We start from the raw sequence: 14,645 nt of genomic DNA on the forward strand, positions 1-14,645 counted from the left end.
GTGAAAAATAAAATTAATTCATTAAAAAGAAAATTTTGTATTTTGAAATTCAGATTTCCATGCTAACTCACTCCCACGGGTAAATTGTCCTATTGTGTAATTCAATCTATAATCCAGGTCAAAAATATTTCACTGATAAATAGATACATTGTAATATGCAGGGAAAAGAAGTCCAAGGGGGAAAAGAACAACCCTACAGTTTTCACCTTACTTTAGATAATATGCTTAATTTACTCTGCTTTTATAATAGTCATGCCTGGGGCTTGTCACAGTGCTAGAAATGAATGACCTTGATGACAGAATGTTATCAAATTCTTTTGTAGCAATTGATAGGACTATGAAACATGTATAAAATTTTCTTTAATGTTAATATTAGGTTGGTGAAAAGGTCATTGTGCTTTCAGACCATGAATTTTAAAGCATTATAACTAGGGTTAAACATATCTTTATTAATCAAAATAGGAACCATTACAATCAACACATTTTTGCCAATGAGAAATAAGTTTGGTTTATACCTGTAGCATAAAAATCCATGCTTCAGGATTTGACAAACTCTTGGAAAGTATTTTGTGCTTCCTGCTGGTTGTGGAAGCATTTTCCCTGCAAAAAGTTGTCAGGATGCTTGAAGAAGTAGTAGTTTATTGGCGAGAGGTCAGGTGAATATGGCAGATAAGGCAAAACTTTATAGCCCCATTCATTCAACTTCTGAAGCATTGATTGTGATGTGCAGTTGGGCATTGTGGGAGAGAAGAATTGGGTCCATTCTGTTGACCACTGCAGACATTGCAGTTTTCAATGCATCTCATCAATTTGCTGAACATACTTCTCAGGTATAATGATTTTGCCAGGATTCAGAAAACTGTAGTGGCTCAGACCAGCAGCAAACCACCAAACAGTGACCCATGACCCTTTTTTTTGGTGCAAGTTTGGCTTTAGGAAGTGCTTTGGAGCTTCTTCTTGGTCCAACCTGAGCTGGTCGTCACAGGTTACTGTATAAAATCCACTTTTTCATTGCATGCCACAATCCAGTTGAGAAATGGTTCATTGTTGTTCTATAGAATAAGAGAAGACAAAACTTCAAAACAATTTTTTTGAATTTGCAGTCAGCTCATGAGGCACCCACTTATCAAGCTTTTTCACTTTTCCAATTTGCTTCCAATGCTGAATGACCTCAGAGTGCTCAATGTTGAGTTCTTCGCCAACTTCTCATGTAGTTGTAAGAGGATCAGCTTTGACTATGGGTCTCAGTTGGTCGTTATCAACTTCTGATGGCCGGCCTCTGTCGGCCACTGTCCTCCTCATCTTCAAGGCTCTTTTTGTCTCCTTTGCAAAACTTCGTGAACTGCTACTACACTGTACGTGCATTAGTAGTTCCTGGGCCAAATGCGTTGTTGATATTGCAAGTTGTCTCCACAGCCTTACGACCCATTTTGAACTCAAATAAAAAGATTGCTTAAATTTGCTTTTTTCTAACATTATTTCCCTAGTCTAAAATAAATATAAAATAAACAGCAAGTAATAAGTCATTAGCAAAAAAATAAAACACAAGAAATGTGCATTAAAATGATGTATGACATGACCGCATTTAAGAATGTATTCCAATATCAAACAGCAAAATTCAACAATGCAAAACCACAATTACTTTGCATCAACCTAATAATTAACTGTTTTTTTTTTTTTTCTGGTCCATGCTGCACGGCTTGTGGGATCTCAGTTTCCTGACCAGGGATTGAACCGGGCCATGGCAGTGAAAGGCCGGAATCCTAATAGCTAGATTACCATGGAATTCCCTAACTTTTTGTTTTAAAAATATAAAATTATATTCCTTTATATAAGAAAATGTTCTTTATAGACTTTTCTACTTCTATGTGACACGATCCTGGTTAGGCAAAAGCACTCCCCATGGCAGCGCATACAGGACTGCCAAGGACAGACCTAAAGGCACCGTCCACGTAAAAAATGAACAAAGGAGATGGGCAAATGACAGGCCATGAGACGCACAGCAAGTTGCATTTTGGTGAAAATAGCCTATTATGTTAATTGGCATGTAGTTGATCTCGGTAATTTTTGTTTGTTTATTTTGAGGTTAAGGACACATATTGTGGTTATGCCAAGGCTCAGATGGGTGGAATTTCATATTGAGAGACAGAAAACAAAACAGTCTTGATGGAAATTTCAGCAGTGAGCTAAGTTTCTGTTTCTTGTTGCTTTTAATGTACAAATATAGTTGTAAGGCATAGAAACATCAAATTGTCGGAATCCGTTAAGAAACTTTTTTTAAACTTATTTAAGGAGAATATAGCACACCCTTGATACATAAGTCATGTTTTTTCAACCTCTCTGTTCATGGAATTACCAATTCTGAAAATGCTCATGAATTATTATATCTTTCTGTGAGCATTTTTTTGAAGGTTAGTTTTGAAAATATTTTTAAGATTATATATTCCAGAGGGAATGTATGTTTTCCAGCTTTCATGAACTGAGATATTTGAAAACAATATCCATTAGTTTAGTTACAGTAAAAGTTGTGATATTTTTCAATGAATTTTGACATGTCTGTTGTAGAGCTTAGACCCAGAGGAGACTGCTGGAGTCTTTCTATAAATGCCCCTTTTCCACTCTAGCAAAGCCATTACAATTTGTTTCTGTTTTCCTAGAAGTTATCTCACACCACCTAAAGGGCACAGATGCTTTTCCAGTTACTTAAAACTACAATGAATAAAGACAAATACACACACACACACACACACAGACTCCTTTTTAATTAGTCATATCTAGAGACTTCTAGTATAAATGCCAGGAAAAAAGGAGTGAGTAAGGAATTGGGAAGGGGCACATAACAGGTAATGGTCCATGCAGATGTGGCCTGGGAAGAAATGCGACAAAATGAGGGTATAGGATAGAGGGCAGTGAACACCAATGCATTCCCAAGTTCACTTGGGAACGCTCTTGGAAGCCCATCCAGCTTTCTGCCTTGGCCAGTAGAGGACCACCTTTTTTTTAATCCTCCTTTTCTCCTACAATCCCATCCTTGCCATCCCCCACTTCCATCTTGCCTTTCTCTTCTGCCTTGTTTTAGCTCTATCAGTGGTCCTTCAGGCAATGCTGGAGCTAGGAATTCAGCCACTTTTTAAAAGGTAGGACTTTTGACCCCTACCCCTTTCTGGGGGCCAAGTTCAGGGGTATGATGGGGAGTGGAGGCTGAGCTGCTACTCAACGACCGGGTCTGCAGAAGTCAACAGCCAGCAACCCTGCAAGAAGCCTCCAGCCCAGGACCCAGCTTTGACCATGTACGGGGCTACTGCCCCTTTGGTAGACTATAGCTCTTCATATTTAATTGCTAGTGGAGCAAAACTATAAATCTGAACTTATAAGAATTCAGTTCCAATCCTCAGTGCCATCAACTAGCTGGGCAACTGTGCGATCACCTGCCCCTCCCTGGACTTCAGTTTGCTCACTTGGAAAGCAAAGGATCTGATCCATGCCAGCACTGGCTCTATAATTACTGCTTGTGAACTCACATGTGTTTGGCACTTGGCAGCAGGCTCTGGTTTACATAACCTGTTCTACCAACTAAAAATTGTCCTGCAGAAAAACCACTGCCCTTTAACAGGATGCAGGACCCAGTTGAACACATTCTTTACATGGGAAGATCGTTAGGACCTATTTTGAGAGGGCACTCTGAAAAGGACCACTTTACCTCTTTAAGGGATAGCCCCCCACCAGCTCCCTGGCTAATCTACTCTGGTTATTTAATCATCAATCACAGCACATTCGTCGGGCCATGTAACCCAAGTTCCTTCTTTGGTAATTTCTTCCCTAGCCTCGCTAGAGATTGGTCACTATCTGCTCCAACATTTCAGAGACCATACAATAAAACACAATGCCTGCAGTACCCACCAGAGGTTCCTCCAAGGGTCAACTCAGTATTCAGACTCACAAGCCTTCTGGAGGCCACATGTGGCTTTAGTCAAGAAGATGTAGGGAAGAGCTAGCCAGCCTGGCAGCATCAAGGGTTCATCTCATGGGAACTCAGCCCTCAGTCTAACATAGCACTCATCTCGGGTGCAGGAGAGAAGAGCATGGTTGCACAGATGTAGGTGCCTCCCCAACTTAGAAGACATTATACTTTGTAGTAATTCCAGGAGAATAGTTTCTAGGTTCCTCCCAAAGACAAGCACAATTCAAAAAGTCACCACATTCAGAGAGGCCTGAAGAATGGCTCCCAATCAAGTATTTATAGTTAAGTTAGGTATTTATAGAACAAATCAATGTTGTAAAACATACCTCATTCTCCCCCATTTGGACACTGGGGCTTTGGAGAAGTAATGATAAGTGATAGAGCCAAGATCGCCTTACTCCAAGGGCCATAGTTCCTTCTATTCTATCACAGCTGCCTCATTTGAATGAAACTCTGATCTTCACTATGACGATGGCCTAGTCTTAATTTGAGTGTACTTAAAAGAAATGTATCTTAATATTTTCTGAAGTGCAATGCAATTTCATGTGCTTAGTCACTCAGTCATGTCTGACTCTTTGCAACTCCATAGACTGTAGCCCACCAGGCTCCTCTGTCCATGGGGACTCTCCAGGTAAGAATACTGGAGTGGGTTACCATGCCCTCTTCCAAGGGATCTTCCCAACCCAGGGATCAAACCCAGGTCTCCTGCATTGAAGGTGGATTCTTTACTATCTGAGCCACCATGGAAGCCCAGTGTTATCTCATAATTGGTCTTATTTGTGATCATTTCAGGAAGTATTTACATGCAGGTTAAATTAGCAAATACATCTGAAAACACCTGGCACACAGCGGGCTTTCAATAAATGTTCATTGAATCTGTCTTGTACTTCCTAAATTGGGTCCCCACATGATTTCTTAGGACCACAGTTTTGACCCACTAGTCTCCTGAGTCATGTTACATAGGGTGGCCATCCAGGGTCACAGCAAACTTTTCATTACATGGAGCTCCATACTTTATAACTACCCTAATAAGGTTCATTCCCAAACAACAACTAACAGCAAGCACAGGGTCTTCTGCCCGTAGGTCAAGAGGCTGCAGTGTAGTTAGCTGTGGAGATCTGCGTCTCCCAGACTAGGCCACCCAAACCATGTTTCCCAAGTGCTGCTGAAAGACAAAGCCAACCAGACACAAAGCAGGAAACCCATGAGCTATAACAAGCTGGCGGGGCTCCCTCCTTCCAAGGGACCAGGGAGGGCATTTTAAGTGACTCCACACAAGAAGGCTTGTAAGTGTCTCCACACAAGAAGGACTTGAGTGAACGCCTTAGTAGGTATTGCTGTTCAGCCTTCTCTTCAAGAAAAGCAGGCAGGGAACATAGTTGGTGTAACTGAAAGGTCATCACACCAGGAATCGATGATTAAGCAACACAAAGAAGACCCATCATAACCTGGCCCTGACACTCACCCTCATAAGCACATTCTCACCTTCGCACATCAGGCTTCTTCTCCTAGAAGGCTGTATCCTTGATCTTCCCAACTAATAAACCCGACTCATCTTTCCATACCCAGTTCAAGCCTTCCAGAACTGATGTTTGTAAGAATGTTTTCCTCCATGTTCTCAAAGGGCTTGGTCCTTGCTTCATCAGATGAGTTGAATTTGAAATTTTTGCATATGGCATGACTGACTCTCTGCCTTAACTGAGAATTAAGAGTAGGCACTTAAAATGTATTTGTGGGATAAAAAACAAGGTGAAGAGCATAGGGAACTATATTCAATATCCTGTACTAAACCATAATGGAAAAGAATGTGTAAAAGAAAATCACTTTGCCATACAGCAGAAACTAACACAACACTGTAAATCCACTATAATTTAATAAAATGTAAAAAATTGTTTGTGGAATGACTCATTAATTTTACAAATATTTATTGAGTGTATACCTTGTGCCAGATATTGTTCTAGGTTAAGGATGGAATGGTGATATTTATGAAGAATCCTGAAGGGTGAGAAAATGTACAGTAAAGGGAGGGAGAGGAACAGAGGCAGGCTAGCTGTTCACAAAGCACCCATTTCCTGGTCTTCTTGCCTGTGTAGCTCTGCTATGTTCCTCTGTCTCCCTTGGTGTGTTGAGTGTAGTTATGTGACTGGGTTCTAAGCCAGTGTGATGTGGGAAGAAATGAAAGGTATTAACACCAGACCCGACCCATGAAAATCTCTGTTGCATGATCCTTCACACTCTTTCCCTTTCCAGAACATTGATGCAGATGAGTATGGCGTGACCTTGAGAAATATTCAAAATGAGCCATAGCAGGAAGGAGCCTGGATCACTGCTTAGAGGAGAGTAGAGAGGGCTCACAGGAGCCCCAGGAGCAAAAATAGATGCCTCTGGGCTATCAGGCAGTTCTCGGTCCAAGAGTCTATTTGTGTTGACCCTTTTAAGGTGTGTTTTTTTTAAAAGCATGAGACTTAATAACAATAGAAAAATTTAAAGCATTAGTTTAAAATGATAGATGTTCTATTGTGGAATGAGAATTATGTACCATTTAGAGGGTATTGTATAAGTTAATTCTCAAGAAAATGGTAAAGCTGGTTAGTTAGGGCTAGTTAAGAGAGGCTTTCTGTTATGGCCTAAGCTTTTAAAAAAAAAAAAAAAAATCAAATACCTCGAAAGTGTCATTACAAACAGACATTTGGACAATCAACCCTATTATAATCCAGAGACTTCTCCTGATGTTTTTCCCTAATTCTATTCTTTTCTTCCATAGTCCAGTATATTCTTTGCTCTAGGATGTTAGTTCACTGAAATAGGGGCTTCATTCTTTCAGTCAGTTTTGTTGAGGACCTTCTACACACCAGAGAAACAAGACAGAGGGTTTTTCCCCAAAAGTTCAGGAGCAAAGAAGGACTGGCTGATAAAGGTGGTACTAAGGGGCGGGTGGGGATAGCGGTGTTCAGTGTCAATCCAGTGGGGGCTGGGACCCCGTCAAGAGGTTATTGTTTCCAGCATAAGGAAAGAAGCCTCAAAGACTCCTCCATCACCACAGCTGGGCAGAGAGAGTGCACAGAGTTTTCACTGGAGAGAAACTGGAGCCCCTGTGCCCAGAGTGTGAGGCCACAGCCACAGCTGGGGTCATCAGTAATCCACAGCAGGCATTTTGTATGTGGTTTTAGATGAATTACTTTAATGGAGAGAATACTTTCTGAAATCTGAACAATTGCATAAGGATAAAATTTTCATTTTTTACAATAAAGGCCCATTAACCCATATGCTCCAGGAAGTCCTGTTTGTATCTGGCACCAGACCTAGTAAATATAGGACACTCTCAGTTTCAAATACTATGTGTATGAATCACTGAAACAGCCTACATATGTTAATATTGCATGCATGCTAAGTTGCTTCAGTCATGTCCAATTCTGCGACCCCCTGGACAGTAGCCCGCCAGGCTCCTCTGTCCATGGAATTTCCCAGCAAGAATACTGGAGTAGGTTGCCATTTCCTCCTCCAGGGGATCTTGCTGACCCAAGAACTGAACCCATGTCTTGTAAGTCTCCTGCAGTGGCAGACAGGTTCTTTACCACCAGCTACACCTGGGAAGCCCCTATGTTAATATTTTGGCATTAATGACAGAAAGGTAGACTCTGGAGTCAGAGTACCTGGGATTTGAACCCAACTGGGCTTTCCTGGTAGCTCACCAGGTAAAGTGGTAGAGAATCACCAAGTGGATTCTTTATCACCACTCAAGTGGTAGAGAATCCACTTGCAATGCAGGGGACCCTGGTTCAATTCCTGGGTCAGGAAGATCTGCTGGAGAAGGGATAGGCTACCCACTCCAGTATTCTTGAGTTTCCTTGGTGGCTCAGGTGGTAAAGAATCCACCTGCAATGAGGGAGACCTGGGTTTGATCCCTGGGTTGAGAAGATCCCCTGCAGGAGGGCATGGCAATCCACTCCAGTACTCTTGCCTGGAGACTCCTCATGGACAGAAGAGCCTGGCAGGCTACAATCCATAAGGTCACACAGACCTGGGTTTGATCCCTCGGTTGGGAAGATCCCCTGGGGGAGGGCATGGCAACCCATTCCAGTATTCTCTCCTGGAGAATCCCCATGGACAGAGGAGCCTGGCGGGCTCCATGTAGTCCATGGGGTTGCAAAGAGTCAGACACAACTGAGTGACTACACACAGCACAGCAGTGCTAACACAGCACTAATTACTACCCGTACAGCTTTGGGCATGTTTCTGGCCTCTATTTCCCCAACTAGTGAACAAGGGTAATAACAGCATGACTTCACAGTTGTTGTGAGAATTTAAGAATTGTGCCTGGCATATATTAAATACTCCCTAATATATTTACTATTTTTATTGTTTTTTCAAACTGACTGTCATCTGGAAGCAGGAGAGTTCTTTTGTTAGACCACATGTTGTGATTGTTGGCTCAGAAGATGTTAACTGAGACTGCATGAATAATGAAACTTTTGATGGTTTGCCCCAAGCTTCATTTTTGAATAAAAGTATGTACATGTTACAACCTGGAGGTTGAAGAGAAGATTCCCATACTGTGCCCCAGGAATCCAACCAGACCTTGTTCACCTCATGAAAGCTGATGAAAGACAGAAACCTCCCTCTCGTGGCATTTCTTTTTTAACACAAAATGATGAATTTTTCAATGGAAATGGATTTTTCTCCTTTTTTTTTATTTTGGAAGGCCATTAAATAAAACATTGATTATCTGGATAATGATGCAAATTTTATGCATCATTAAGATGACACTGACATTACTTCAATTCTCAAGGTATTATAGGCCCACTAGAAACAATGTATGATCTCTAATGATCCAGTCAAAATTACTCAAATATTGTAACAAGAGTGACCTGATAATATTCATGTTTACCTGGCACAAGAGGAAGGAATGAAGAGACCAAGAAAAAGTCAAGGGGGAATTATTTAGAATTGTTGCATTAAAAGTGAGCAATTTCAAACAAGGCTTTTAAAAGAACTATCTCACCCGAAGTTGCTTTTTGCAAACCACAGGAGACAGCACCACCTACTGGCCACGTAATTTGCCCAGGGGTTGGAAATGGCAACTCACTCCAGTACTCTCACCTGGAGAATCCCATGGATGGAGGAGCCTGGTAGGCTACAGTCCATGGAGTCGCAAAGAGTCGGATACGACTGAGCAAATTCACTTTCACTTAAGAAGGGAAAAGAGGTTGGTGATTAATTCAGGGGTAAAACTGCCCCAAAGATTTAAGTTTCCAGCTGTTTTGGTGTTGAAGCCACCTGGATGGTAAGTCCCTTCTCCATAAAGAGGCTCAGAGCCCACTGAAGATTTCTTGTTCATAAAAAACTCCTGATCTCTAGAATTTCTGGAGAAGGAATGGAAAAATGATGTGATCTGGGTTTTGACTGCTTAAAAGACGCTTACTCCTTGGAAGGAAAGTTATGACCAACCTAGATAGCATATTCAAAAGCAGAGACATTACTTTGCCAACAAAGGTCCATCTAGTCAAGGCTATGGTTTTTCCAGTGGTTATGTATGGATGTGAGAGTTGGACTGTGAAGAAAGCTGAGTGCCAAAGAATTGATGCTTTTGAACTGTGCTATTGGAGAAGACTCTTGAGAGTCCCTTGGACTGCAAGGAGATCCAACCAGTCCATTCTAAAGGAGATCAGTCCTGGGTGCTCTTTGGAAGGAATGATGCTAAAGCTGAAACTCCAATACTTTGGCCACCTCATGTGAAGAGTTGACTCATTGGAAAAGACTCTGATGCTGGGAGGGATTGGGAGCAGGATAAGAAGGGGACAACAGAGGATGAGATGGCTGGATGGCATCACCGACTTGATGGACATGAGTTTGAGGGAACTCCAGGAGCTGGTGATGGACAGGGAGGCCTGCCGTGCTGCAGTTGATGGGGTTGCAAAGAGTCAGATGCGACTGAGTGACCCAACTGAACTGATATCCATGAATAGTCATGTATGGATGGGACTACTTTTTAATACACTGTCTAGGTTTGTCATAGCTTTGCTGCTTGGAAGAAAAGCTATGACAAACCTAGACAGTGTATCCATACAGTCAAAGCTATGGTTTTTCCAGTAGCCATGTATGGGTGTGAGAGTTGGACCATAAAGAAGGCTGAGCACCGAAGAATTGATGCTTTTAAACTGTGGTGTTGGAGAAGACTCTTGAGAGTGGAAGATCAAATGAGTCAGTCCTAAAGGAAATCAACCCTGAATATTCATTGGAAGGACTGATACTGAAGCTGAAGCTCCAATACTTTGGCCATGACTGAGCTACTGAACAACAACAAATACCCGTGTAACCTTCACCACCATCAAGATAATGAGCATACTCTTCGAGGCTGAACTGAGAGACTCCTGCTTTATACTGTTTCATAACTATTTGATATTCTATGCCAGGCATTGTGCTGGGTGAGAAAGAAACACAGACTTACCTAGTGCAGGACCTCTTTCCTGGGGAAGCGAGTTCCAGGTCTCAGCTGACACAAGGGAGGTGATACTGCTACTTAAGAGGGCTGTGTAGAGAAGAGGAGGATTAGAGAAAGTTGGTCAGAGGAGATGGTGGTTTAGCTGTTCTCGACAGATGGAGGTGTATGTTAGGCAGTTGAAGGAAAGGGGTGTGTCAAGCGTAGGACACAGCATAGGCCAAAAGTAGAGGCAGAAAGAGGTGGCATGTTTAGGGAGCAGCTGGTGTACCAGTGTTAGTACATTGCTGGGGAGGGGGAGAGGCATGGGGTGGGGAGGAGTGGCAAAGATGGAGCTGTTGGAGCCATAGCAGGAGTGATGAAAGGAGCCACAGGGAGTCTGACTGGATTCTCTGAGCTTCATTTTCTCAGTGCAGAGCCCCTGAGAGCCCTAAGCAAGGAAGTGCCATGATCAGACTCACATCTTAGAAAGTTCATTCTGACAACCCTCTAGTGTTGCAGGACAGTCAGTTAGAAGACCTTTGCAGAAGGCCCAGTGAGCAGAAGCAAATGAATTACAGCATATTATATAAGAATCAAAAGCAACTTTGGAGGTAAGAGCCATTTTCATAAACATTATACATTTATTATATATATTTAGAACATTATATATATTTAGAACATTATTTTTATTCACACAATAGCAATGAAAGTCTCCCAAGAATGAATGTACTCTGCTCCATGAAGCCCAGAGTTTTGAATGGCCCAGGACCTTTGAGAAGTGATGGAAACTGACATAGTGTAGTGAAGAGGGGTATGAGACAGGTGAGACTCTTAGAGAAGAAGTTCAAATAGCCTACTTTTTAGCACTAAATCCAGAATCCTCTTCAAATGTAAAGGAGGTAACATGCATGTCAGAACTAGAGTCTGTGATGACAAGTTACAGTTGTTCAGTCACTAAGTCGTGTCTGATTCTCAGCAGCTCAATGGACTGCAGCACAGTAGGCTTCCCTGTCCTTCACTATCTCCCAGAGCTTGCTCAAACTCATGTCCATTGAGTCGATGATGATATCCAACCATCTCATCCTCTGTTGCCCTCTTCTCCTCTTGCCCTCAATCTTTTCCAGCATCAGGGTCATATCCAATGAGTTGGTTCTTCATATCGGGTGGCCAAAGTATCGGAGCTTCAGCTTCAGCATCAGTGCTTCTAATGAATATTCAGGGTTGATTTCCTTCAAAATTGACTGGTTTGATCCCCTTGCTGTCCAAGGAACTCTCAAGAGTCTTCTCCAGCACCACAGTTCAAAAACATCAACTCTTCGGTGCTCAGCCTTCTTTATGGTCCAACTCTCACTGGAAAAACCATAGTTTTGACTATACACACCTTTGTTGGCAAAGTGATGTCTCTGCTTTTTAATATCCTGTCTAGGTTTGTCATAGTTTTTCTTCTAAATAGAAAGCATCTTTTAGTTTCATGGCTGCAATCACCGTCCATAGTAATTTTGGAGCCCAAGAAAATAAAGTCTGTCACTTTTTTCATTTCTTCCCCATCTATTTACCATGACGTGATGGGAACGGATGCCATGATCTTCATTTGTTGAATGTTGAGTTTTAAGCCAGATTTTTCACTCTTCTCTTTCACCTTCATCAAGAGGTTCTGTAGTTCCTTTTCGAGTACTGCCATTAGGGTGGTATCATCTGCATATCTGAGGTTGTTGATATTTCTCCTGGCAATCTTGATTCCCTCTATTGATTCATCCAGCCCGGCATTTTGCATAATGTATTCTGCATATAAGTGAAATAAACAGGGTGACAATATACAGCCTTGATGTACTTTCCCAATTTTGAGCCAGTCTGCTGTTCCATGTCCAGTTCTAACTGTTGCTTCTTGACCTGCATACAGATTTCTCAGGAGGCAGGTAAGATGGTCTGGTATTCCCATCTCTTTAAGAATTTTCCCCAATTTGTTGTGATCCACACAGTCAAAGGTTTTAGTGTAGTCAATGAAGCAGATGTTTTTCTGGAATTCTCTTGCTTTTTCCTAGGATCCAGAGGATGTTGGCAATTTGATCTCTGGTTCCTCTGCCTTTTCTAAATCCAGCTTGAACATCTGGAAGTTCTCTCTTCATGTACTGTTGAAGCCTAGCTTAAAGGATTTTGAGCATTACCTTGCTAGTATGTGAAATGAGCGCAACTGTACGGTAGTTTGACAAGTTACAGTGGTCAGTCAAAACTCATTGATTGATAACAGATGTCTTTACTGTGGGCATTAATAGCTCACATGAGTGTGGTTCTTTTATTCTGTTTACCAGTTAGCCTTGAGAACACAAGAGTAAACACAAGCTGTATCAGTAAGGCTGCTTTCACCTGAAAAAAGAGAAATAATTACTCAAACTGGCCTCTAAGTAAAATCTAAAGCCTTCAGGTATGGTCTGATCAGAGCACCAGCTCCATTTTCCCATGATTCTCTGAGTTTTTCCCTCTATGTGTCAGTTCAGCAAAACTGAAGCATTTCAAGGCCTCATACCTCAACACCCCTCTCCAGAACTCTCTCCTCCCACAAGTCTCCTACCAACATTTAAGCTTTATTCTAATTTATGCACTTAGGCCATACAATCGACATTCACTAAGTCAATCACTGTGGCAAGGGGGCATGGGATTCCACTGAAAGGCTTGGGCCAACCAAGGCCTACATTTGAAGCTGAGGGTCGGGGGGTTGGATCAGTCTCATTCAAAATGCTTGGTTACTTCATAATGGAAGAGTAGTGGGATATGCAGGGGAAGAAGCCAGAAATGTCTACTCTATGATAAAAAAAAATTACCTTGGGTAGGGACTTCTCTGGTGGTTCAGTGATTAAGAATCTGCCTTCCAATGCAGGGGATGAAGGTTCGACTGGTTGGGGAATTGAATCCCACATACCACAGAGCAACTAAGCCCGTGCAGCACAACTACTGAGTCCACGTGCTCTAGAGCCTGCATTCCACAAGAGAAGCCCACGCACCGCAATGAAGACCCAGGGCAGCCAAATGTTTTATTTTTAAATTACCATGGGTAATCCAACTGCACCTAATGACCAGATGTTAATCAATTCGGTTTACCACATGTCAGGTTTGCTATTAAAAGTGAAACTTAACCACCATTTGCATCACTCCAAGTCCCAAACACAAGGAAGGACACCATCTATTAAAGACATTTTATTTGTTATCTTTTATATTTCACAGTCAAGAAAAAAATAATAATTAAAAATAACTTGCACGGAGACAGGACATTAGACATAAGCAAGGATACTGTTAACATTAAAGAAAGACTGTGCTCAAGGTGACTGCCCCCATTCTTGGCTGTGTGTATGTTGGTGGCCGCTGCTGAGCCTCTGAGGGAAGGCTGATGCTTTGGTGAAGTACCTCTGGAATCTGTATCACAAGGCTCGAGGGACATTTCCAGTCCAGGCCTTCTAGTTGACATTAAGAAGGTCCTGCATTGCCAGTAACTGCTCCTCAAAAACTAAGAGACATGTCTCTTTCTGTCCCCTGGGTGTGAGGCCAGGTCACAAACTCCCAGCAGGGAAATGAAATCCCTATATTTGAGAACAGAAGTAGCATCTCTGTTTTAACTTGCTAGAGGATGAACCTGAGCACCTTGAAGGATGGTATCTCCTCCCATTGCCTGGGACCTCCATAGCTGGTGTGTAAGAGTCTTCCAAAATTAGGCCATTTATCTGCAGTGTATCAACTCCAAGCAACATTCTTCTAGACTCTTCCAGGAGTGAATAATCCCAGGGAGCTTCCTTCTAGATAGGAAATTGTTATTGTTGCCCCACCAGGAAGAAAAACTAACCACTGTCCTGACTGGAGCAAATCAACTATCTTGCAAATGCTCACAGTATCTATATGCATTTAATTTCATAGGTACTTGGTTGGCAAACAAGCTGTATTCATTGTAAATAGTCACAACTTCCATTTGGAGAGGCTAGATGTTGGATGGAAGAGAAGTACCAAAGGCTAGATCTTCAAGGCTGCTCCCTTCTCCATCAGTCTTTTGAACATTCAAAATAAAAGCTCATATGAGTTGAGGGGCTGTAGATGGATCCAAATTCTTACAAAATTCTAGACAAAATGAGAGAGGGGAGGGGAACTCTTAGAAAAGAAGTATTCCGACAGAAATGCATAAAAAAATTCAGTTTCATAAATGATTAACACTGTTTTAAAATATTATTTGAATAATATTATTCAAATAGCTCTTTATGCACTTTGGCTTATTTGATCTTT

The 14,645-nt window shown here is 41.8% G+C and overlaps 1 protein-coding gene across 1 annotated transcript in view; it reads right to left on the reverse strand.

Annotated features, from left to right (window-relative positions):
* Positions 1-14,301: 14,301 nt before the first annotated feature.
* Positions 14,302-14,645, reverse strand: part of MUC13 (mucin 13, cell surface associated) — a 28,120-nt gene continuing 27,776 nt past the window's right edge. Inside the window, exon 13 of the mRNA XM_010834411.1 lies at positions 14,302-14,483. The gene's annotated coding sequence lies outside the window, so the exon portion shown is untranslated. The remainder of the gene's footprint in view (positions 14,484-14,645) is intronic.

The sequence above is a fragment of the Bison bison genome, unplaced genomic scaffold, assembly GCF_000754665.1.
Source record: "Bison bison bison isolate TAMUID 2011002044 unplaced genomic scaffold, Bison_UMD1.0 scf7180017864032, whole genome shotgun sequence".
Classification (NCBI taxonomy): Eukaryota; Metazoa; Chordata; class Mammalia; order Artiodactyla; family Bovidae; genus Bison; species Bison bison.